This window comes from Staurois parvus, unplaced genomic scaffold, assembly GCF_062004578.1.
Source record: "Staurois parvus isolate SC_StPar_1 unplaced genomic scaffold, SC_StPar_1.0 ptg000165l, whole genome shotgun sequence".
NCBI lineage: Eukaryota > Metazoa > Chordata > Amphibia > Anura > Ranidae > Staurois > Staurois parvus.
The window spans coordinates 19,709,207-19,732,104 of record NW_028317961.1 but is presented as its reverse complement, the minus strand read 5'-3'; the positions used below and the strand labels follow the sequence as shown (position 1 = coordinate 19,732,104).

The 22,898-nt window shown below is 40.6% G+C and overlaps 1 protein-coding gene across 2 annotated transcripts in view; it reads left to right on the top strand.

Moving 5' to 3' along the window:
• The window catches only part of EZR (ezrin), a 111,443-nt gene that overhangs the window by 32,237 nt on the left and 56,308 nt on the right, over positions 1 to 22,898 (top strand). The window lies entirely within an intron of this gene.

The following is a 22,898-nucleotide window of genomic DNA, read 5'->3' as shown; positions in this document are numbered from 1 at the left end:
CATCAGTAGTGACGCTAATACAGTGATCATTTCCAATACTGTACACTGTCACTGTACTAATGACACTGTCTGGGAAGGAGTTAACATCTAGGGGCAACAAAGAGGTTAATAATGTGATATCAGAATTGTAGAGACTTGGATTCAACTGTACATACCTTAAGGGCTTGTTCACATGGACAGCCATGGTGCAGTAAAAATAGGTTGTTGAGCCACGGTGTTGCCTCGACCAGCCTCCTCAAGCCCAGTGGCAGATGGATGGGGTTGTACACATTCCTCAATGCTTTGCGGCTGAACTAAAAGTTATTTCCCATGCCATGTTCAGCGGCTGTACTAAAGTGAATGTGTGCAAATTCGTCTTGTCGTGTGGGCTTTTCAGGGTTAAAACTGGCAGTGAGAAGGCAACATATCACCTCTTCTGAAATGTGATCCACCGCTGAATGCTTTTCAGGGGGGCTGCCACAAGTTGAAGGAGTCCTTATTTATTCTCCAGAGCAGCCCAAAAGCTTGGCAAAGCTAACACATTTACCATGTTTTATTTATTACAGGTTCTTACATAGCGCCATCAATTTATGCAGCTCTTTACACATATAAACTGTACATTCACATCAGTCCCTAACCCTCAAGGAGCTTACAATCTAAGTTCCCTAACTCACGTTCATACATACACACACATACTAGGGCCAATTTAGACAGGAGCCAATTTACCTACCAGCATGTCTTTGGAGTGTGGGAGGAAAATTGAGTACCCAGAGGAAACCCACGCAGGCACAGGGAGAACATGCAAATTCCAGAAGGTAGTTTCGTGGTTGAGCCGACAACCTATGGAAATATTGCCTTCCAGTTGCAGAATCTGAGTTTGAAAGTTAAAACAGGTTTACATATTCAACTGAATGACTGGGGAGATAGTGTGACAGGAGAATAATACCTGGTGACCCTGACATGAAGGTCCTTGTTCAATCACTCCTTGTTATAAATTATGGTGCTTTGTTCTTGTCTCCAAGTTGTATTTCTATGTTGTTGTCCTGTCACATGGACTTCCAATGGAGAGTGCAAGTGGCTATTGAAACATAAATTATACCATCCACTGTTGTCAACATCAAGAAACCTGTCCTCAGAAATGCCATGTAGCTATCGCCAAGGTGTGTGCATGTAAACAGGGAGTGGATGGAAAGAGGTTACAGAGGATCAAAAGCATTTCGATTTAAAAAAAAAAGAAAAGTGAAAATAATATTTTATTTAAAAAGAAATCCCAAAGTTTATGATACATAGTGCTGTAGCAAACTAAATTACATTTAGGTAGGGTTTACATCTACTTTAATTGCAGTTAAAAGTATACTTGCTCTAAAACATTTGTAATGTTATAAAGATATATGTAGATTGTAGTCCATAGGTATAAAGCTGGTTATACACGAGGCAATTTTTTTTTCATTTAACCAGAGGATTGAACGAAAAAAAATGACTCTGTACCACCATCCACATATTCGAGGAGGATGGGAAAATCCTCCCTGCTGTGCCTTTCTTATCCTAACCACAGGGAGCCTTCTCTGCCCTCAGAATACACTGATCAAGAAAAAATTTCCAACAGGCTGGTTGTACATAAGTCAATCTGTAGATCGACTTCTATACAAACAGCCTTCCTATGCATGGATCGAAAGTTGGCTGATTCCTGCTGAACTGGATGAATTTTGATCCATGTATGGCCGACTGTAAGGCAGTATTAAACCCAAAAGCAAACGTACAGGGTTTGATATACTACACCTGGAGAGTGCAAAATCTGATGCAGCTCTGCATAGAAACCAGTCAGCTTTCAGGTTATTTTGTCAAGGATTAATTCAACATGCTGAAGTTAGAAGCTGATTGGCTAGCATGCACAGCTGAACTAGATTTTACACTCTCCAGTTTCAGTAATGCAGGCCATAGACGGGTCAAAAATCGGCTTATTTTGTGGCTGAAAAAAAATGGTTGGACGTTTTTCCGGATTTTGGCACATTTTTTTTTTAGGGGTAAAGTTGGAAAAAAATCGGCCGATTTTGCCGATCGGCTGATTTTTGCAGCAATGATGGGCAAATCTGCCGATCTTTTTACTGATAAAAATTCTGCACATGAGCCGTGACCTGCAAGAAGAAGAAGAAGAAAAAGAAGAGAGAATTCCTGTCCGCTATTATATTTGACATGAAAAAGTATAGCGGTTGCAACATTGTATCTATTTGTATTCGAATAAAAACATCTGTATCCGAAATGGCTAGAAATAGATACAATGTTGCAACTGCTATACTTTTTCATGTCAAATATAATAGCGGAGTTCTCTGCAGGGAGAGAAGTAATTAAATGCTGGGGACTAATAGCTCCTGCAGATGGGCTTGGAAAGAGCTGGGTTATATGACAGCTGTATATTGATTAGGGAAAAAGGCACTTAGATTTTTTTTTTATTAAAATAAATAAAGTGCAATCATCCACATGCATAAAGAGAAGAGATAAATGTAAATGAAACCATATGTGTTTAGTATCGCTTTAAGCTGTTAATATCCCACCTCAATATGTCTGGTTTAGCAGGGGCTGGTCAGATTTCGATCCATGTGTGGCTAATGTACACATAGATTAACTTCTGTTCAACCACCCTGTCAGATAAAAGCCGCTCAATCAGCGCTGCAGGCAATAATTGACTGTTGCACCAATCACTGTATTCTGAGGGCAGGGGAGTCTCCCCAACATCAGAATACAATAGCTGAGCCAGGAGGATTTCCCCATCCAATCTGAAATGTGTGAATTGGTGAATCAGGTCAGTTTTTTCATTCAGCCCACATATGGCCAGCTTTAGCGGGGTGTTTAATATTGGATTTAATTGCTCTGCAAACTCCAGCAAAGTAAGACAAAATCCTGTGGTAAGCAGAATTCAAAGGTTGGCCTGTGATCTCGGTAACCTGGGTTATGTCAGGAATGACCACAGGAGGTACGGGTTAGTTTACTTATGGTTGTCTTTCAGACTAAATACATTTTCAAGCTGAGAAGAATAAATGTTTGTTGTTTCAGTTAGGTGAGACATTTCAGTACTTGGCTGATCTGGTCTGTGCACAGTAGAGATACCGGTACACTATAAGATCCAGTCTTTTGGTCTTGGTACCCTCTGTATTGATTGTACTCAACAAATTTGACTATGAAAGCATAGATCTTTGATATAGGACTGTGAAAAGCATGCACTGACAACTCTGAATTTTTCATTTGACATTGTTGGTATGTAACTAAATTTTGATATATTTGTCGGAATTATTTCGACCATTTAGCTTAGATTTAGACATGCATGTAAATATCCCTTTCCTCTGAAGTCTGATCTGCATTCAGATCACGCTTCAGGGGCTACTGAGAGGCAGTGAGGAAGCTATGTGATGCTTCCTCACTGCCATTTTAACTTCATTTATGCCGGCAAACAGGCTGCAACAGCATGCATTGTATGCCGTTGATGGGAATTTGGGACACTACCCAGTTTGCTTGAGTGTGTAGCATTCAGTGCGCTTGCTGCCCCCCCCCCCCATCACTACATGTCAGGTGCCTATTGTAGCCTAAGGGGGGGGGGGGATTTGGAAAGCAGCAAAAACACGGCTCTACTGTTTTTTTACCTCCTCTCCCCCCCAACCACATGTCTGAATGGAGCCTTACAGTGTCTTGATGCATTTTTGCAGATTAATGCTAACCTTCTAAAAAAGGAGAGTGGGCCTTGCAAGTGTAAATCAGACTTCCTTTAGAACACCTATTGTTCGTTTAAGCTCTGTTTAATAACATCCACTTTTAGTGGCACTCCAGGTAAATAGCTAAAACACGTTTGCAGTATAGATCAATTAAAGTGTAATACACATCAGATTTGGGTAGAAGTTCTGTTGAACATTTGCTGCTATTTGGGGCTTCTTTCAGTTTCTGTCCTGCTGACAATGGTTTCAGGAAATTATGGAAAATATGCAATTGGGACACAGACAGAAAAAAAAAATTGATACCCTTACCCTACTCTACTAAAGATAAAATGTATATCTGTCTGTTATTTTATTGGAGGATTTCTCCTCACTGCCTATCTTGCAAACTGTTGTCATCAGGATAGTGAGGATAAATCTCTCTTGGATAGCAGTAAAAACTTTACAGTGGTTTTAACACTTTTTTTACTCTATCCCAAAAGTAAACATTTTTGACTGGACATAGACTTTAACTGTTCTATCTGCCAGTGAACTTGCATTTCTGTTCAGCCAATCATACTCATGTATTCCTACCACATATTCTAAAAAGATGACTCTAGTATTTCCTATTTTAGCTTTTTAGCTTCCTGGGTCATCTTTCTGCCCGTGGCCAATTTAAATTGTGTTTCCACAGATAAGAATCTGCAGGGGGAAATAAACATACCCTAGCAGTATATATCAGGCATAGTGAACCTTAAAACCGTTTTAAACCCAAAAGCAAAAATTTATTTTATTTATTTTATCAATTCTTAGATGAGATGGCTGCATTCGTGTTCTTTTTTAGGCTTGCTTTCTTTTATTTTCCCCTGATAATCTGGACAGTAAGTGTTTTGTTTTTTCAACAGAACAAGCTGTCCAGCAGATGTAGCAGTTAATGGGTTGAGACAAACCATTTACCACTGCTAGTGGTGCTTATAATGATCAGCTTTTCTTTATTTATGTAAAACCTTTATCCCAAAAGGAAAAAATACTGCTGTAACTGATTATAAAGTGTTAGCTGGCATTTGGCTTCAGTTTGTTAGTGTATCTTTCTCCTTTGTCCAGAGTGCAAGCACTTTAATACAGGAAGGGTGTTACTGGCCAGATCATCAGGTGAGGGGGAAAAATGCCTAAGAAAATAAAACTAATGCAGGTACCACTTCTGCAATATCTTTACATTTTTGGTTGTGGGTTTAAAACCACTTTAAAGTGAATATGTGGTTTCCCCAATGCTGGTCTCCACAGCTGCTAGTTAACCTCCTCAGACGTGTACCAGGTATGTCACTTTGCTTTCCCTGGTGCATAGTGCAGTGGGGATCAAAGGAAAGGTTAATATAAGCAGCTGCGGACCTAACATTAAAGCATCTCTGTCAGGACAGAAAGGCCAGTCTCCAACATCTCATGCTGTGATTACTTCCTCTGGATCCTATGTCACTGCTCTGTCTGTACTGATGTAGGGGTTGGAGGCAGGAACCATGGCACATTGTGGGGGGGACATGCATGTGACACTCCTAAATGTGTTAGATTCTGTAGAGACTGATAGGGTCTACAGAGCTGAAACCGAGGAAAGGTAGGAGATACAGGCCGCTGCAGTGGTGAATATAATACAGTGCTTAGCAAAACTAGTACACACCTATTGAAAAGTAGGATTTTAATCAATATCTCAATGAACACAAGAACAATTTCCAAAATGTTGACAAACCTGAGTTTTATAGAACATTTGTTTAGCTCATTACATGAAATTAAGGTTAATGATATAACGTGGATTACAAAATCTTCAGTTTTACTCAAATTAGCTGATGCAAAAATGAATTCACCCCACAACTACAGCTAGTATTTTTGTATGACCTCCATGATTTGTAAGGACAGCACCAAGCCTTCTAGGCATGGAATGAACAAGTTGGGGACATATTGCAATATTTTTTTTTATTTTCCATTCTTCAAGAACGATCTCTTTTAGTGCCTGGACACTGGATGGAGAGCGATGCTCAACTTGTCCTTTCAAAATTCCCCATAGGTGTTCGATTGGGTTTATATCAGGAGACATACTTGGCCACTGAATCACTTTCACCCTGTTCTTCTTCAGAAATGCAAAAGTCACCTTAGATGCATGTTTTGGATCATTGTCATGTTGGAAAAGTGGATGACGACCAAGTGATGGTAGCATCTTCTCTTTTAATATAGAGCAGTACATCTGTGAATTCATGATACTATCAATGAAATGCAGCTCCCCGACACCAGCAGCACTCATGCAGCCCCTCGGAAGGACACCGCCACCACCATGTTTCCCTGTAGGCACCATACATTTTTCTTTGTACTCCTCACCTTTTGTGACGCCATACAGTTTTGAATCCATCAGTTCCAAAAACATTTATCTTGGTCTTATCACTCCAGAGTACAGAGTTCCAGTAGTCTTCTTTTTCAGCATAGGCCCTGGCAAATTCTAAATGGGATTTTTTGTGGATGGGCTTTAGGAGAGGCTTCCTTCATGGACGACACCCAAGAATGCAATTCCTCTGTAGTGTTATTGTGTCAAAGAAAAGAATCACCGTGGTTTGGCTTTCTACTTTTTTAGCTTACTGCAGTGAATGTGCATGGCGATTTTCTTCAACCCTTCTCATCAGAAGACGCTCCTGTCGAGGCATTAACTTCCGTGGATGGCCTAGATGTTTCTGTGGGATGGTTGCAGTTCTATCTTTGCTAAATTTTTGTATCACTTTCTCTACAGTATTCTGACTGATAAGCAAAGCTTTGGTGATCTTCTTTTAGCCTTCACCTGTCTTCTATAAAGAAATTTTCTTTCTCAGGGCTTGTGACATTTCTCTTCCATTTGATGCCATTGCTGACAGCATGAAATGAGAAGGGGCTTTCTTTGTTAAGTAACACCCTTTTATAATCAACTGTCTGCTGAATAACTGTTTAATGAGTAATTAGACTCACCTGTGGTTGAATTCTTGTTAATTAGGATTTTGTTGTTTAAAATTTAGCTTTGCTCCTAAAACTTTCATTGGAGTGTATTCATTTTTGCAACATCATCTTGAATGAATTTGTTAGGAAAAATACTTTTTTGTGTGTGTGCAATTTAACAAATTTTGTTTGCAATCAATGGCCCGTATTTGTGGGAGTATTTTGTAGTATAGCGTCCCAAAGAAAATGTTGATTCTGAAAGGAAAGTAAAGGTTTTCTGACAAATCTGTTGGGATGTATTCATTTATGCTGAGCACTGTACTTCTTCTATTGCACACTAGCCTTTAAGATTGTGTTTTTACTTGATGGGGTGGCCTTAATGTGAATCCTTAACTTTGCCTTGTATGGGCAATGCACCCTCTCCCCAGGCTCTCCAAGAAGCATTTACTATAGTTACTTTTCCTTCTTGTAATCCTAACTTCACTTTTATTATATGGCAGTTTTTTTATCTGAACACTGCTCAGGCATGAGATAAGACAGTGTTAAAGCCTTACATATTTTAAAGTGGTTGTAAAGGCTCGGTTTTTTTACCTTCATGCATTCTATTCATGAAGTTAAAACACCTTCTGAGTGCAGCAGCCCCCCAATACTTACCTGAACCCGCTCACAATCCAGCGATGTGGCAATGAGGAGGAAGAGGGGTGGGGCAGAGCCACAGCTCTGTGTGTGAATGGATGTTCAGAGCAGCGGCTCGGGAGCGTGCCTGCTTGGGTGCCACCATAGCAAGCTGCTTGCACTGGAGAACTTGGCAGGAGTGAGGGGCTGGCGGGGCACCAAGGAAGTGGAGGATTGGGCTGTTCTGTGCAAAACCACTGCACAGAGCAGGTAGCATAACATGGTTGTTGTTTTTTATGATTGCCTTTAATATCACTTTAAGCCAGCCATGCATAGATCTCTGCTCAACTGGCTAAATTGTGATCAATATATAGGCAGGCTGGTTGCACAGAAGTGGATCTACCGATTGACTTTTGTACAACCAGCCTGTTGGGTTTTTCCTGATCAATCAGTGCTACTGTCTCCTCGCTGTCAGAATTCAATAAGTCTGTGGGAAGAATTCCCCTGTCCACATAGGTAAAATAAGTATTGAACGCATCACAATTTTTCTAGGTAAATATATTTCTAAAGGTGCTATTGACATGAAGTTGTCACCACATGTTGGTAGCAACCCATGCAATCCGTACATACAAAGAAACCAAACTGAATAAGTACAGATTTTAAGTTATGTTTCATAAAATTTAATAACTCAGGGAAAAAGTATTGAACATGCTAACTGAAATGTATTTATCACTTTGTACAAAATCCTCTGTTGATAGAAACAAAAATCACATCAGGATGCTTCACATATTCCACGTTGTATACCACTTGCTCAGGTGCAGCCCTCCACAGATCTGGGAATCTTCAAATCACTACAAAACACACAAGAGGGCACACACTCCTCATACGTTACCGTGATACAAAATGTATTAATATAAAACGGTGACAAATGGATACTCACAAAGCAAACTTAAAGGTAGGCATATATCAAGATGCTTCAGTATGGGGTATTGGGGTCCCTTCCTGGATTCATCTGGTTGAAAAAAACTGATGCGTTTTGGGAGCTGCACTCCCTTCCTCAGAGCTGAATGAAACAAATGTGCCAACCACCTATACATAGCCACAGTTTACTTCTATACTGAAATTAGCAATGCAATCTACCAAATGTTTCTCCTGACCTTTCAACCTTCTTCATGAACTTCAAGTTGATAACTACAAGACCTAGCATCACCTAAGCATGGCTTTCAGTAGGAAATAATTTTTAAATCGTGCACAAGAGTCCATTAAAAAAAAATATGTTTTTCATTAAGAATTTCAGTTTGCCAGGTTTCTCAAGTGGCATTGCTCTTATATAGGGAGATTGTGATTGCAGGTTGTTGCATGGTTTCCTTGTAATGGTCAAATCTTACATACATGTGATTCAGGCAGGTGCCAACAACATATGTCCTTAGAGGAACAACGAACGTTTAAAATCCACATATGCATGCCAGTGTGGCTCTGAGATGTTTGTATCTTTTACCGTGTCCAAACAGGATCCAAGTAGATAAGTATTATGGGGAAGTTGGCAGCGGTCCATATTCACACTGATTATTGTAAGAGAAGGTCTAAAAAATATTCTCTGCAGATAATCTGTGCATAAATAAATGCCTTTACAGCATACTTGCAAACCATTTCATACCAAACCATTAAATAAGAAAGGCATACAGTAAACATACAAATACTATATAAATGGTGCAGTGGTCTCATCTTTCTGTTTGTGGATGATACAGAAACTTCTTTGAACCAGCAAACCAAGCTGATTTTAGCCACTCAACTGAAGAAAGGAACTTGTGCAATTAATATATATATATATATATATATATATATATATATATATATATATATATATATATATATATATATATATATACACACACACTGTATCTCCCCCTGAAAACATAATATGTCAGCCCTACATGGTTGTTGGTAGGTTAAATGTTCCCTGCTACTTTTAATGATTGTAGGCATGTCAGGTGACAGTGTTGCTCCTCCTTTTAGATTCTCCATTATTCAGTATAAACAAGTAATTGGTGAGTCTAGCTATAAGAAAGTGCCACCTTCATTATTGCCATATATACAGGGTGTACTACAAACTGCAGGGACAATGAGGCTGATGGGTGATGCAAACCACTGGGCCTAATGCAAAGCAGAAAGTTTTCACTGTAGTTGACATAAAAGCTTTTAAGGTGATCACAGTTTTACTAATCTGGTGAACATTTAGCCTGCTACCTCATAAGTATAGAAGGAGATATTTGTAGACACCAAGATCTGGTTTTGTTCTTAATTAACTAATACTTTGCAGACGCTATGATATTAATATAGAAAAACGTATCTTAATATGAAACACTATTATTTCTTAAAGTGATATTAAAAGGCATTAATTTTTTTAAATCAAATAACAAACATGTCATACTTACCTTCTCTGTGCAGTTGTTTTAGAAAGAGCAGCTCGTATCCTCCTCTTCTCGGTTCCCTCGCTAGCACCCCTGGCCCCTTCCTCCTGTTGAGTGCCCCCATTGCAAGCTGCATGCTATGGGGGCACCCAAGCAGGCGTGCTCCCGAGCCGCTGCTCTGTGTGTCCATTCACACAAAGAGCCATGGCTCGGCCCCACCCCCTCTCTTTCATCATTGGCTCAATGGCTGCTGCTGCTGCTGCTGTCTCAGCCAATGAGAAGGGATAGTCTCCAGCAAGCCAAGACTTCGGTATACATTGCTGAATCATGATGAGGCTCAGGTAAGCATTAAGGAGGGCTGGAGGGGCTGCTGCACCCAGAAGGTTTTCTTTCCTTCATGCATAGAATGCATGAAGGTAAAAAACCTTGACTCTTTACAACCACTTTTAAAGTGATTGGAAAACTACATTTTTTACTAAAATAACAGACATGTTATACTTACTTGCTCTGTGCAATGGTATTGCACAGAGCGGCCCCAAACCTCCTCCTTTGGGGTCCACCGCCAGTGCTGTCTGCTCTTCCTCTTTGACTGCCCCCATAGGAAAGCCACTTGCTATTTGATACTCATGCTGGCGCACTCCCCAGCTGGGCTATCTGCATCCATAGACACGCACAGTGCGGCTTGGCCTCGCCCCCCACTCCCTCCTCACAGGATTGGACTGACAGCAGCAGGGCTTGGATTGGGAGTGGTGTCAGGCAAGTGTTTAGAAAGGGGCGCACAGGCATTGGAAGATTATTTCACCTTTTGCAGAGAATGCAATAAGGTATAAACCCTGCTACCTTTAGAACCACTGTAAAATTATGACTTGATTTCTGTCTTCTAAAGTGGGATTATCCCAAGAATAATATAATTTGGGGACATACTGGCAGATTTTATGGAGGAAGTGGAACCTCTGTGTTGCAAGGCGAATGCAGGCTCTAAAGAAGGAGGAGACTCAAGGTCTAAGGACCATCCCACAAGGGATGATGGATTGTGCTACTGATAGCTCCCAGGCTGCTGCCCTTTCTTATACTCACACTGGCAACAGCTGATAGCAGACAAAAAAAGAGGTCCTAAATGGGTATCAGGACTGGAACAGACATATTGGGTTTGGTAATGGGTACTCAGAGAGGTCTTTGCTCTTTTAGCTGCTTTTAGCAAGTTTAAATAGCTTTCCCAGACATGACTTAAGAGCAAGTGTCCAACACTTCTTGCTAAGAACCAGAGAGGGAATGGAAGAACTTCTAAACACGCAGACTGCAACAATCCTAGGCAGATTTCTGGAAAGAGTGAAAGCAACTGCACAGATGAAGAGGAATCAAGCATGGGACCTGGGTGCGAAACAGCAGACTGATCCTGCAGACACTTAACTGCAACATGAACAAGTGAGGACAGTGACAGAGGTTGGTTTTTGAGACATGAGACTGACAGCAGATTATGTAACATCACTGGTCAACTGTATTTTAAATGTGTGGTTAGCACATAAGGTTTAAAACTGGTAATATGAAGGAAGTAAAGTAAGAAGAATGTATATGTATATTATTTATATATATATATATATATGACTAGAGACAAGCAAAGCAATACTTTAAGTAAGTAATTGTGCCTTGAGGCTTTTACCACAAGCTGCTGCAAATGTAGGTTGTAGAATACGTGGGAGTAACTGGAGCAGATCATTGTCTGCTAGGTACAATGGGTCATGTTGGAAAGTATGATATTTCGACTTTTGCTTCTTTCATTTAGGCCTATATTTCAAGACTGCATGCTTTAAATACATTTCCTGCCAAAACAAGGATTCCCCTTATTGTTTGGTTTTCTACATATGAATTCCATTGAAAGAAAACCTTCAGCCTTGCTTGCAGTGGGTCTCCCTCCCCACTCGATGGGTTAACTACTTGTTTTACCTAGGCAATGATGAATAGGGTGATGTGGAAGCCTTATTCCTCATGTATAGGCCCATTCATCTTTATAACTCCTAAGACTAAGAGGTAAATATTATTTTCCAATACCATTTCCAGCATTTCCCCTTCTGTTGGTATTGTTCAAGGCTTTTTTCCTCAGACTGTAATCTCACTGCCCTTGAATGTTGCTGTTGTTTGAAGGACTTTCATTGCGTCATAATAGGAAAGGGTAATGCAGGGTATCAAGTTTCTCCATTTGCTAAATTGGTTTGTCCATCTTCAGGAATTTACAGACTGATTATTTTGCTTTTCTCAGAAAGTTTAATGTATTTTTCAGGAAGGTATTTTGGCTTGTATTTTACCCACAATTTGATGTGGGTAAAATATTGGATATTGACTCTGTCTCAAATAACTGTGCCAATTGTATTATACTGATTTAAAGGGTCAATTTAGCTCCAAACGTTGAGTCATCGGACTCTCCAGCGTGCACAAAAAAATGAACTAACAGCTTCATTTGTATTATATGGGGCTCCAATCATTAGAGATCTCCATTTCCCTGGTTCCATGCTCAGAATATCTCCATAAACCTCTGTCAGGCTTGATCCACACTGGATTGCGCACATTCCTGCTTGTTTCCTGCAGTGTACTGGACTGTGGAAAAAGAAGTGCAAGCAGTAATTTTTCTGCTCTGAACCTCATGGTATTGAAGTACCATGCAATTTGGTGCCTGCAAATGCACTGCGCTTGTGATCTTGGGGTGCCATTAAGGCACTCGTATGCAGATCACAAGGACAGCGTGTTCGCCTGTGGTGCGGGAAACGTGCACAGACTGCACCTTTTCCGCACTGTGTTCTGGTGTGAATTGGCCCCAAATGTATTATATAGTGGAGAATGACACAGGCTGAATGGGAACATGGTTTTGCTTATTTATACATTTCTATTTATGTAAATACGTTTAGGGCCTGATTTACTTAGCTAGGATGGTTACTGGCAGGGAATGCCAGTGGTACAAAGCTTGAGTACACATGAACTTAGTACGCACTTATGCATTAGCATGGAAGATCATTACTGTTGAGAGCCATAATAGTTTTAGTTTGAGTTCAAGGTTGACAGGCTTTTTTGCTCATGTCACAACTGCTTCTTTCTAATACAAGTCAGCAGGAATGCAAAAGCAGCTTGAAGCAGGTGGATGCAGCTTAGAAGGAAAATGAACACAGGTTGGAAGGATGTCAGTTGCAGGTCAAATACAGGTCTGAATGATAACAGAAAAGTGCCTCTAACTGATTGCAAAGGTGGGCTCAATGTGCCTAAAAGCAAGCTACATTTGTCCATCAACACAAACCCTAAAAAAACCCATAATCATCAAAGAATAGCTTACAGTTTTTTACAGACACATTCATGAACCTATTCAACAAAGAAGTGTCTGTGAAGGTTCTCGTCCAGGTCATGATACCACTAGTAGTAAGGCACATTCAACTGGATTTGTTCTGTGATGCTGAGGGCCTAACACCACTCATCCAAGTTTCTTCCTAAGTGCAAATGTGTGTCAGGAATATACCCCAGCCTTTTTTTTAGCAGGGGAACTTAACCTTTTGAAGAGCAAAGGCCACTTAAGTGATTTGGTAACCAATTGTAGGCCAAGATTTTAAATCTTTTTTCATTTTGAATAGCATAATGAACATTTTCCTCCTACAGCCACTGAATGCTGGCAGAAGGGAGAGGAGGAGAAGGTGGATTTCAGCAGTTGCAGAAGCAAAATGGAGAGGATCATTTCCTGTATATGCCACCCCCAGCGCCCTTCCTGTCCAAGTGGGGAGGCTGAATGAGCCCCCTGGAGTTGCTACATGTGTAAAGGCGCTACACCACTGGTCGGAGAGGTAGGGTAAAACCATGTCCAACAATGGGGTTTTTACTCACCACCCCCCCCCCCCCAAAAAAAAAAAAAAAAATAACACACACATACCTCAACAATTGGATTTTTACAGGATGTTCTAAAGTGACACTAATCTTAATTTTTTTTAAAATAACAAACGTGTCTACACTTACCTGCTCTGTGCAGTGGCTTTGCATAGAGCAACCACAATCCTCTTTTCGGCTCCTCCCCCTCAAACAGTGCCCCCAGGGAAGCCGCTGCATGCTCATCCCTGAGATATAAGACACATAGAGCTACGACTTGGCCCCGCCCCATGCTGTCTCCTCATTGACTCACTGGGCTCCCACTGCTATCTCAGCCAATGAGGGGGAAGAGTCCCCAGATAGTAGAGGCTGTCAAACGTCGCTGGATTGGAGGGGGCTCTGATAAGGATTTGGGGGGCTGCTGCACACATAGTAAAGTGTATCACAAAACGCCTCTGCAATGAGATACTATTTCTGGTTAATTGCCATATTACCATTGTAAATGAATGGTCAAAGGCTGCAGTATTAAGGGCTGGTTCACTATGCGGTACTGTGCGATTCATCTGCAGCTCTGTGAAGTGTGATTTCAAGCCCATTCATTTGAAAGGGCTGAAATCGCACCGCACTGCACCAAAAGTAGTGTATGCACTACTTTTTGGAACTCACAGCAACTGCATCACATGGTACCTTTTACCATGTGATTTGCGACTTGCGTTTGGGGTACCATTAACTTAACTTTTATCTGAACCTCGCAGCAGATTGCAAGGGCATTGCGATCGGAATGTGGTGTGGGAAGCCACATGGGACCGCGGCTCTCCCGCACGACATTCTATTCTGGACGAGCCCTAAAAGCTTTACATAGTCATTCCTGAACCAGATCATCAACCTATGGATAGTACTGTATCAGCCACTATGCCATATAAGCATAGGCCTTGTGGATGTGATTAGACTTCCCAATAGGTGAATGTGTTTTTGTGGCTTACCATCTCATGACACACATTTTTGCAGCGTAATCAAACACAAGGTTGACTTGCTGCTTATCTTTATTGCATTTCCCAAATGGTTATAAGAAAAGATTACTGATGAGACATCAGCTACTTCAATGCAATCAGTGTTTACAGATTACAGGACACACCATCAAACAAATTGTAATGTTTGTACTTATGTTTTATTGCATCCTTTTTTTCTTATTTTCCCATGACCAAAACTGACCCTTTCTCTTTGTGTGTTCACATTGTACACATAATCCTTTGACATTTGCATGCAGGATGTGTAGGCTGTTTTATACTTGTATACTACTATATACTTATATACTGTGTGCATTTTAATACCTTTGTGACATTAGTAGTAAAAAAAAGTGGTTTTTTTAGTGTTTTTGCATTCGCATTTTGCCACGTTTTTTCACGTTTGCGGTTTTTTATTTATTTATTTTTTTTTACCCAAAAATTTTTTTTTTCTAGTTAAACGTCCAAAAGCGCTGGTTTGCCGCAATTTACCGCATTTTTCGGCATTAGAGCATTTTTACAGCTAAAAAACTCTTCTAGAAACCCACTAGTCCTGTGTTTTTTTTTTTTCCAGCCAAAAAAACGTCCCTGCCAAAAAACAATCATTGCAGTCTATGTGTGTATGGACACATAGGATAACATGCTGGCGGGTTTACTAGCTGTAGAAAAAAAACTTCAAAAGCCAAAAACAGCCGCTGTAAAAACATCCAGCGTGCATGAGGACTTAATTCAAATCACACTGAAAAACATAGAGGAGCAGATCTTGATAAAGACTAAGTCTCTTTGATTAACAAGGGGAATACAGCACTGAGCGAACTATTGGCGCTTTATAAATACTGTATAATAATAATATGCACTTAGAAAAATGTATATTCTATTATTTTGTCTTTATATTTTCTTGTATAATGTTCAGTTTACAACTATGATTATTACATAGATCATTGTTTTCCCTTTAAATATTTATTTAGGCCCCATTCACACCTTAGAGTTTTGTAGCTCAAAGCTCAAAAACGCTCAACAATAGCCCCTGTTCACATCTGTGCATCCTGCCACTTGCAGCAAAACACCTGTCACTCCAAAAAGTGCATGAGCTACATTTGAGGCAGAATTGAGCAATTTTTGGCCCCATGGACTCCTAGGAGAAAGCCTGAAATTGCTTGATTTGAGTGTTTTTTTTTTTTCTGGCGTTTTTAGTCTATATTAACTGATCTCTTCCCCTGGAGTTTTCCATTTGCTAAAATAAAAAAGCCTGAAGCTTGAATACACATGTAGAATGCCAGTAGTACACTTTTAAAAACACCTGTATACATTTGCAGAAATGCTCGAAAAAGCTGAATTAAAAACTGAAAATTGCTCTGGTGTGAATACAGCCTTATAACTGAGAGCTGATTCACACATGTGCAGTGCTGATTGAACTCAGTTTTTCACAGTAGTTGTTCAGTGGTTCAGATCAGGTTTACGTCAGGTCCAGGACAGGATTAGGTCAGGATTTTATCCTGTTCACACATATGCAGTTTAGAAACCGTTCCCATAGAAGTCAGTAGCCTGTAATCTGCACCTGAACCAAACCACACTGCTCAGAAGTCATACATGACTCTTTTTCAAATCACACTGAATCCTCACCGCCAGTGCACCAGACATATGTTATTTCACATGCCATGCGGATTGGATGCAGTTCAAACCGCATCCAATTTGCATAAATGTGAACCGGCACTGAACTGCAGGCAAATGGTTACCCTCAAAGATTAAATACATATAAGGGAGCTATTTTACCTACCTAGGCTAGGATTTATATGTCTTTCCATCCACTTCTTAGATTTTTACAGTTTGGCCACACAGCACAGCCCTGTCTGGAAGGGCAAAAAATCTTTACTGCAGTAAACGCATATCTAGATCCAAAACAAAAAAGTAATAAATTGCAGCTTACTAGTCCTTAAATGCAGTGGCTGTATCATTTTCACTCTTCAGGCTAAGAACAATTTGACCAAGAGCAGAAAATATTTGTTGATCTTACCAGAAATGCAGGATTTATGTTTTAGCCCTTTAAAAATGCTGAAGGTGCAAAAAATAACTATTCATGTGCTGGACATATAGTGTGCTCCTACCTTCTTGTTTGTCACAAATACTTCTTTTTAGCTCACATTTCTGGTAGTGTGCATTCAGTTGGAAGCCTTGAACCAAATGACGTGACAAATTCTTGTTCTTATTTGTGCCATTTTTACTGTCTGTTGCTATTGATGTGATAAGTTCATAAATAAACAATCCCATCATATCAGGAGTCATATACACCTTACCAACATGAGTCTAATCTTTCACAAGTTGCATCATTTGTCACACTACAGCGAGACGTATTTCTAATGAGTACCTACAACACAGACTCTCTGTTAATCGCCTTCTGCCCGCCATATAATATGACATCCTCCCACTCTAACCGCACGTGCACGGCTCCGGGAGCGTGCAGCGTGGCAGTCGGTGGTGTGCTGTGTCCCTCGGACACAGCGGATCACCGATCAACGGAAAGAGCCAAAGATTTTGGCTCGGTTATGTGATCAGCTGTGTCCAATCACAGCTGATCGCAAGCAAATCGGGAAATGCCGGTTATCGGCATTTCTCTCCTCATGAGCTGTCACACTGACAGCTCGAGAGGAGAGGAGAGCCGGTAATTGGCATTCCTCAGAGGGGACATGTACACTGATCATTAGGGCACTGATGATCAGTGTGCCCTGATGATCAGTGTAGCCCCAGCAGAGCCACCTGTCGGTGCCAATCAATGCCAGCTGTCAGTGCTCATCAATGCCACCTGCCAGTGCCCATCAGTGCCTCATCAATGCCTCATATCCGTGCCTACCAGTGCACATCAATGCCACATATCAGTGGCCATCTGAGCTGCCTGTCAGTGCCACCTATCAATTCCAGTCAGCGCCACCTATCAGTGCTGCCAATCGGTGCCACCTATCAGTGCCAGTCAGTACCGCCTATCAGTGTGCATCAGTGCCACCTATCAGTGCCCTTCAGTGATGCCTGTCAATGCCCATCAGTGCCACCTACTAGTGCCTCCTCATCAGTGCCACCTATCAGTGCCTATCAGTGCAGCCTATCAGTGCCCATCACTGCAGCCTCATTAGAGCACATCAGTGAAGGAGAAAAATCACTTATTTACAAAATTTTATAGCAAAAACTAAGCGTGTTTTTTTTTTTTTCAAACTTTTCAGTTTTTGGTTTTGTTTAGCAAAAAATAAAAACCCCAGAGGTGATTAAATACCACCAAAAGAAAGTCTATCTGTCTCAAAAAATGCTAAAAATTTCATATGGGTACAGTGTTGCATGACTGCACAATTTTCATTCAAAGTGCGACAGCACTGAAAACTGGCCTGGGCAGGAAGGGGGTATAAGTGCCCGGTAGGTAAGTGCTTAAATATGTTGTAAAGGCTCAAGTTTTTTGAGCCTTGAACATGAAGGTAAAAAACCTTCTGTGTGCAGCAGACCCCCCAGCCCCCCTAATACTTATCTGAACCCATTGCGATCCAGTGATGCGCACGAGAGCCACTGAATCATAACCAGTGGGGGGGGGGGGGGCGTGCTGTGTGTGAATGGACACGCAGAGTAGTGTGTTGAAAGCGTGCTTGCTTGAGTGCCCCCATAGCAAGCAGCTTTCTGTGGGAGCACTCGGCAGAAGGGAGGGGCCAGGAGTGCTGGCGGGGTTCCCGAGAAGAGGAGCATTCGGGCTGCAAAACCACTGAAAGAGCAGGTAAGCATGACATGTTTGTATTAAAAAAACAATTGCCTTTAATATTACTTTAAGCCCTGAAATCCAGCCTAATGAAAGCATAAAATTAACAGAGTTTGGCAGCTTTAGGTATCGTGTCATTACTCATTAGTCTCCAGAGAGCATAAAAGGCAGTCTCGCTCACTATCGGACATTTATTTCATATTTTGGACAGAACAGCATGAGTAAAGTTGGGTATACAGGTTAAGTTGTTTTTATTCAACCAGTGGGTTGAATGAAAAAAAACCTCAAAATTCCCCCATCACAATTACACTGATCAGTGCTTCCTCCATTGGCTGAAGAGGCTGATAGAATGCTGGTTTTCCACCAGGACTGTTCAACAGAGAGGGGTACACATGGATCAAAATTTGTCCGGTTGCTGCTGAACTGGCCTCGTTTCATTATGTATGCCCAGTTTTAGACTCCCTCTACTGAAAGAAGAGAAGTGAGACTCCAATCTAGGGAAAGCAGATCTTAGAACTGTAGGAAGTGTATCTCATTATCTGACAGGCATAGTGAGATGAGTAATCCAGCTGTGTAGCATCTACTAAATCAGTTTTGAAAAGAGGGAACCATTAAACGATAATATATGAAAGGGTAAATATTGAATTATCGTTATTGTTTTAATTTAGTGGTCTAGTCTGCTTGCAGCACCTCGGATTCCTCTGTGTTTGCCTTTCAGTGAACTGGCATCCTGGCTTTAAACACACAATACAGTGAGAGGTTGGCGGCTGTTTACTGACTTGTTGTTTCTATGGCTAATCGGCTTCTTATGCTAGCCTGCTCAGGGCTTCATTTCACCAGGTTTTAGAAGATTGCTTAGTGCGTAGGTGTTTTTAATCCCATCTGCTCTTTAATCCCACTTGCCTGTTAGGTTAACTGTAGTCATCACAATAACAAGGTGGTTTGGCCAAGTTTAGTGTGTTACATTATATTGACATTAGCATTGTTAAAGTGAACCTGTCACTAAATGTAACAAGAAGAGAAACAATGTTTATAGGTAGCTTGATGGCTGATTCTTTGAGGTGCCTGCACATATTCTTTCTGAAAGCGCTCCACATCCTCTGGGTTTGCTGATTTTATGTACATGCTGTATATTTAAAGCCCAAATCCAGGAAACTTAAAAATTTTTCCTTGCAAGGGGGCACCTTGAGATGCACTTTCACAGCAAAGGTTGACTGCTCATGCAGTCTAGGGGACTGTAAAAGTAGGTTTACTTACCCCATCCTTCACTCCCATCAGTAGATGATTCTCCCCTATGTTCCAGTAGTGGACTGTCCCTTGATATTCTGTTATCCAATGAAGGACAATGGCCTCTGCATCAAACTTGATGATGTCAGAGGACCTTAGAGCATGGAGAAGAAAAGACTGCAGGGACCGCTGTAGCAGCCCAGAGGAGCCTGCAGGAGCAGAGGATCAGGTAGGTAAAACTGATGTACCCAGTGTCCTTGGCAAAAACGACCAGGCAACCCTTGTAGCGTGGGCGAAGCCCCAAAGCAAGGGAGAATTTTTAGGTTTCCTGGAGTTCACCTTTGATGCCAACTTACAACTGATAAAAACAATACTGTAATTCTATTAATATTCAATTCTCTTTAAAATCAAGCTTGTTACTTAGAAAGATTTTATCAGGTGGCTCCACTTCTATACAATGTGACATCTCTATCTACCTAGAATTAATCTAACCTCACCCTGCTGCTCATTGTGAACATAGTGGGCAAATGTAACCAGTATTGTGTATATCATTGGCGTTTGACCAGCTTAGTGGAAAAATAATATACTAATTATATCCGGCAGTTAATACTGCCAGTTACACTTTATCTGCATTATTTATATGCAGCAGTGCCTGTAAAGCGCTTTATAATTGGCAGATATTGTATTGGATAGGACCTACCCATTCAAAATGAACTCTGTAACTGCGAATAGTTCATGCGTTTCTTTTGTAGAAATTAAACAGTAATTGTTTTTTATAACAAGGAATCACAATGAAGCGTTAAACAGAAAAATTACAAATCAGAGTTTATTAGGCCATTTTATAATAGAAACCTATGTCCAGCCAAATGTTTTTCCTGAGGATGGGTTAGAACCCTCGCTAAGTTGTTGTTGCTATCTGGGCTCCATTGGAGAGATTCCCCCTCACTTCCTGTCCTGATGAAAATGTTTTCCCAGACAGGAAATAAGGGGAATTCGCCATCAGCAACACAACAGGCAGTAGAAATGCTATACACATTTTTACCTTTTCTACAGTCAGCCTGTGCCTATTGTATAATTATACCTTTTTATTGTAAGGCAGTCCAACATAGGCACACAAACAGAATGAACTATAACGCAGGTACTTTCAGCCATCTGGGTCCTTGTGCTGTTAAAGTGGTCATACATCCAAATATACAATCCCTTTTAGATTTACCAACAGCTATTTAGTGTGAGCACCAACCAACTAGGATGTACATTGATTGTTTAGGTAGGTTCTTATAGTGAATTGCATTGGTAAATCTAAATGTGTAATGTGTGCTTGCCTCGCTGATGGTAATGGCAAAGCAAGGAAAGAAATATGATACAGTGGTATTTGCTTTGAGTTCTTACTGCAGATAGAAAGAAATGCCTGATATATTCTATACATTTCTAAAGCTTGACCTACCTTTCAAACTGTGTATTATATATTTATGAAGACACAGGTGTGCAATGTTTTATAATAATATATGTTAAAATAGTTCACAGGAAAGATATGCACAATAAACCATATGACAGTATCAATAAGTAGCATGTCATAAATGGACTTTCACAGCTGTAAAATCCGTGACGATTGTTTAAAATTACATGAAGAGTAGGGACTATGACATTTGAATTTAGGTGTACTATTAATAGTGTTCTGGATAATGCATTGTAATAAAGGTAAAATTAACATTTTTGGTGTCTACATTATGAATTGTCAGTACTGGACAGTGCTGCTCTGTACTTGCGGGTCTTGAGAGACGTGGAACTGTTTGTCTGGAGGTCTTACTGGCCCTCTGCAATGGTACAGAATACTTCAGTACTCTCTAGATAAAGATCCTCCTTTTCAAATATTTATAGTATATACCTGTGCTGGCGTAGCTCCTCCTCTTCTGCCCTCCATACATAGTCTTTTATGTAACAGCCAAGGAAGGAGTGAAGGAAATACTGTAGACTGACCCTGAATCTGCTTACTCACATCCAAGATGGCAGCACCCAGCAGTTGTCTCAGGGCTTTTAGATGTCTGAACAAGGGAGACTTTTATAGGTTAATAACATTCATTAAGTATGTTAAATGCATATATAAAAAGTATTTTGGGAATATTTCTGTTGATATGAATAGTCTGATGACAAGATCTCTTTTAACAACCAGAACTGTCCTGTTAGCCTGACTGGTATTTGAAGTAAATGTTTACTGGGCGGTTGTTGGCTACCTGCTGAAACTCCTAGTTGCCTCAGTGTCTCCAGCTTCAGCATTTCAAGAACTCTGAGTTGTAGGTTTGGAACTCATTTACTTAGGAAGTAATGAAGGAAGGAGATACCAGCAATGGCACCTTCATACTTTTTACTGCAAGTTTTCTTTGAAGTAGAACTTAAGGTTTTTATTTTCGATAGAGTAGGGGAAGGTTATAATCCCCGCCTGGTTTTTTGCTATCTGTGTCCCATTGGTGAGGTTTCCCTTCATTTCCTGTCCCATAGCTAGAAGAGGAAATCCCTTCAAAGTGAGGGAAATCCCTGGTTGTCACGAGAACTAGTGTCCCCATTGGAAGATTTACCCTCTATTTCTGCTCTGGTAACAACCCAAAATTTATGAAGTCTTTTACTTTCAGTGATAACATTCACTAGGACAAAAAGAGAGCGTGAACCTTCATGACCCGGGGGGGGGGGGGGGGAATTACAGACGACAATAAACACCTGTCAGTGGTTCTAATCCCTTTCCATTCAATCCAAAACTCTAAAAAAAAAAAAGAATGTCTTCAGATATACTAAAAGAATATGGTGAACTTCTATAGTGAGTGCCTTGCTTATAGAGTATAGCTGTGCAGGATGAGATGACTGAAAATGAATTGCTGAACGTACCTTGTCTATTGCTCTGTGCATTAGAGTAAACTCAATAATGACAAAATAGGTCAGAGTTCTAATCTTGCACAATGCCTATACACCTGAATTTGATTGTATTTACTTTTACAGAATGCATATTGTTTCATCTGTGAATATAACAAAATAATGTATTAGGCAAGTAGTTTAGCTAATCTGTGGTAGAATTGTTTTGGGTTTTTTTTCGCTGGCATTCAGTTTAGTAATCAGTAAATATGAAATGGTCTGTATGAAACTACTAATATAAGATAAAGACACATATTTTCAATCAGTTAACTTTCTTGAGCCAATGCAATGCTTTCTATTTCGTTGTATGATTTAGAGCAGTGGTCTCCAAACTGCGGCCCTCTGCTTTATCTAGCCCTCGGGGCACTTTTTTATCCACTGATATCAACAATGGGGCATAAACCCCCCCCCCCCCCACTGACTCCAATGAAGGGGCACAATTCATCCCAATGACACCAGTGATGAGGCACAATTCCTCCTAATGACACCAAAGATAGGGCACAATTCCTCCCACTGACAACAAAGATGGGGGAGGCATTGTTATTTTCCACTGCCATTGGGACTTTTT